Source organism: Physeter macrocephalus, chromosome 1, assembly GCF_002837175.3.
Source record: "Physeter macrocephalus isolate SW-GA chromosome 1, ASM283717v5, whole genome shotgun sequence".
Classification (NCBI taxonomy): Eukaryota; Metazoa; Chordata; class Mammalia; order Artiodactyla; family Physeteridae; genus Physeter; species Physeter macrocephalus.
Genome location: NC_041214.2, coordinates 144,073,140 through 144,077,291, shown reverse-complemented (window position 1 = coordinate 144,077,291; position 4,152 = coordinate 144,073,140). Strand labels below are relative to the sequence as shown.

The following is a 4,152-nucleotide window of genomic DNA, read 5'->3' as shown; positions in this document are numbered from 1 at the left end:
TTCCCACATGATTGTAGTTTCCATTTCTTATGGCAGCTGCATCTTCATGTACATAAAACCATCAGCAAATGATAGAGTGACTCTAAGCAAAGGAGTAGCTGTGCTCAATACCTTGGTTACCCCTTTATTGAATCTCTTCCTTTATAGCCTAAGGAACCAGCAAGTGAAACAGGCCTTAAAGGACATGGTCTAAAAAGTTTCTTTTGCTTCAAACAAATGAGAAAATTCTAAAAAGTATGAAGGAAAAAAATGAATGAAAATGTTGCCCTTTTAATCTTGCTTTAATTCATCTCACTCTGTACATATTATTGGATTATATTAGCAATTTCAGCCAATTTGGGCCTCCTTCCATGCTATCATTTCTTTCTAGAAATTCTATTCTACAAACCTTTCCTTTATCAATTTCAGGAATGCAGAATTTTAAAAGTGATATTTTTCACAGATCATATTGTATGAAACAGATGTTTTCATAAGGCTGTGTATGAACTTATGTGTTAGATACCTTTCCAGAACTTGGCATATGAATAGAAATTTTGTAGCTGGAACCATATTTTTAGAAAAAAATGACTAAAGAAAGAAAGAAACCACAAAATCAATTATTTAGTCAAGAAAACTGTTCAATTATAATAGATATAGCATTATGCTCTTGAGAATATTGTGTTTCATAAGTGTCATATTTTTTCATGTGTGGGCAGATTGTACAAATTATAAAGATATAATTTATAATTATTTTACAAAATAATTTTTCACTCAGTAAGATAATAAATTTTGATCCTTCTTTATGTGAATAAGAAAAATAGTAATCAGATTCTGCATGACCCCAAATGAAAATGTTTTTAATTAAACTCCTAAATTTTTGAATTTCTGAAAGAGATATTGTCTACCTATGCCCATTAGTTGAATTATAATGTAAGAAATTACTTCATTGACTTACTTCAAAGTCTAAAGTACATTCTACTTCTTCCACAGAATTTTCCTTATTGAATAAAGCTATTTTCTCTATCTAAAACATTCCTTATTTGAGTATAATAATTATTTTTCCATATAATGCTAAGTTGTACTTTAATATTATATTATAGTTCATTGAGCCTTTGGTGATGTTACTGGTAATAATAGCGATACAGGTTAAATCTCAGTGGAGTGAGTAGAATTTTCTCTTTCTGTTAATCAAACTGATTTTAATGTGAAGTATTGCTATACTTTGAACAAAAGAAATGTGGGAAAGAAAGTGTTAGTACATTAGTACAAATTTCATAAGATAAAAAGTGATGTTTGCAACTTATTGAAGGAACAATCAAATGAATGGCAGAGGTCAAATTCAGAGTTTCTGCAAGAGATAAGGTATTGAATTTTCTCAAAAATCCAGCAGAAAATTGGCTCAGGTAAAATATGTAATTACATGCTTTTTAACTTCTATTATTTGCTTTTATAGTATAATCTCCTATTTATTTCTTTGGAATTTTGAATTGGTTTATAGGAGTATCTCTGAATAGGGAAAAATATTTCTCAGGCTGATTCAGTTCAATCCCTTGGAAACCTACTATGTGAAATTGACAAATTTGGCTCTATTAATAGAACAAATATGAAAGTATATATGATGAAATGAGTTAGAAAATATGTTCCATACTACAACCCTATACCTTAGTCAATAATAAAGATAAGGTGAAAAAATAAATAAATAAATAAATAAATAAATAAATAAAAAGAAAGAAGGAAGGAAGAGATAGAGAGGAAGAAAGGAAGAGAAAACCATTGAGACTTGTTATCAAATTACTAAAAACTATTATAAAGAGTAAATCTTAAAAGAATCCAGAGATAAAAGACACATTACCTCCAAATGAATAAGCATGAAAATAATTACATACTTCTCAACAGATACCAATGAACTGCATTTTTAACATCCAGAAAGTAAAAGACTGTCAATTTAGAATTCTATATCCAATCTTCCATACTCATAGAAGTCAGGCCTTGTAACACCTGGAAGGGATCCTTTGACTTCAAGGTAAGTAGAGAAGGAAAGCAGAGAAAAAATTGTTTTAAAAAATAGGCCACTAACTTCCAAACAATATAGTAGTGTTTCCCTAGTCTTTGTGTCATCAAATAATTTACATAAGAAATGGCTGGAGCTCTTTTATAATAATTGTAGTCTTTACACCATCAACAAAGATGCTGAAGCATCAACTTTGGTACTGTGCTGGACGATCCCAATTTATCACTGTTTTTCATGCTATTAGTTTTTGTTAGAGATGCCAAGGAGTCATGAAGCAACTAGCTGGAAAATAAAACAACACAAAATTCAATATAGACACCAGGCAAATGTTTGGTCAGCAAGTCAAATCATCTCGACCAAATGTCATACTATTATTATTTCTTAGCAAGAAATAGAACAGACAGATTGAAAAGTTATGATGCATTCTATTTCTCTCAAAATAGTTTTTCAAATAAAGCCTACATATTATTTACTTTAGATATCTATAACATAATGCCTCAGCAAACTAAAGTAAAATACACTTCAAAAATGTAGTATATTCAGTACTGAACAGGGTTAAAACAAGGACACCTGAGTCAGGCTGCTTGGGTTCCATTTCTGCTCCACATTTGCATAGTTTCATGACCTTGGTCAAGTTACTCAACTTCTTTGTGCCTTTTTTTTTATATTTAAAATATGAATAATAATAATACATATTTTATACAATTTTTTGAAGTTATAATCGATTTAAGTATTTCATGTACTACGGTTAGTCCATAGTAAGTATGCAATTAATATTAGCTACTATTATTACTGCTGCTGTTGCTGTTACTACTACCACAATTACTATTATTACCACTAATAATACTGCTAAGTGTGGAATTCACTCTTTTCGCTTTTGGAATGCTGGAAGACATTTGTTTTTCTTCAGTTTTCCAGAACCTTTTCAATCTCTACATTTTCATGAAAATCTTTATCCAATCATATACAATTTATTCTAAAGACAAGACTTTTGTGTGTGTGTGCGTGTGTGTGTGTGTGTGTGTGTGTGTGTGGTACGCAGGCCTCTCCCTGTTGTGGCCTCTCCCGTTGCGGAGCACAGGCCCCGGACGTGCAGGCTCAGCGGCCATGGCTCACGGGCCCAGCCACGCAGCGGCATGTGGGGATCTTCCCGTACCGGGGCACGAACTGGTGTCCCCTGCATCGGCAGGCAGACTCGCAACCACTGCGCCACCAGGGAAGCCCTAAAAACAAGACTTCTAGTTGTTTAAAGCATCCTAGATGTTTGCTCATCCAATGTTCATTTATCTTCGGTTTTATTTATGTTCATTCCTATCCCTTTCCTTCTGCAGATTATTCTTATCAGATAATTCACAAGAAAATGAGAGTCCATTTACTTTTCTTTTTATCCCTCAGTGTTACATTACTGAACATAGTTAAGTTTATCTTTTTCTAGTTCATCATATTGCTGTAATGGGAAAAGCATATTGTTTGTATGACTGTTCAATGGGGTTATGCCTCCCTTTTGACTATCTTAGTGTGTACATAGTAATTTTATAACATTCTTTGCTATCTGTATTCTATAACTTTTCCTTTTAAATAATACCTTGAGGCTTCTCAGTGCTTACCACAGGCTGTTTGCTTACAATAACCGTACAGAATGAGGAGGCAGAATAAATCTATTCTAGGTACACCTCAGCCCAGGTCCTTTGCCTAGTCTGCATTATGAATAGGGGAACATGGAGTTGAGGAAAAAAAAAACTAATAATGATACCTATAATTTTTTTTTCTACATATGAAACTCTGGTAAGTTTGGTAAGTTCTTTACTCATTTTATTCTCACAAAATCCTAAAATGTAGGTAACAGTATATCTTCTACTTCTTAGAAGGGAAACTGAGGCTCTGAGAGGTTGAGTAACTTGACAGTATCACCCCATGTGTGAATGCAACAGTTGACATTTAAACTTAGGCAATCTGGCTCCAAAGCCTAAACTCCTAACTGCTATGTTGTTTTACTTCTATAACTTCATTATAGAGGCACCATTTTTAAAATATTAATCTCCCTTTATTTTAGGATTGATAACACCTGTGATTATAGTTAGAATTATAGCATTTTTAAGATTATCTCTTCTCTCAAAACATTCTCTCGGAATTTCAAGCTATGGAATTTCTTTATTCTGAAC

General features: G+C 32.6%; 1 non-coding gene across 1 annotated transcript; it reads left to right on the top strand.

Moving 5' to 3' along the window:
• Positions 1–3,580: 3,580 nt before the first annotated feature.
• Positions 3,581–3,712, top strand: LOC112064043 (small nucleolar RNA SNORA51). Its single transcript, XR_002891335.1, has one exon. It is a non-coding gene; the product is annotated as a small nucleolar RNA SNORA51 (small nucleolar RNA).
• Positions 3,713–4,152: the final 440 nt, after the last annotated feature.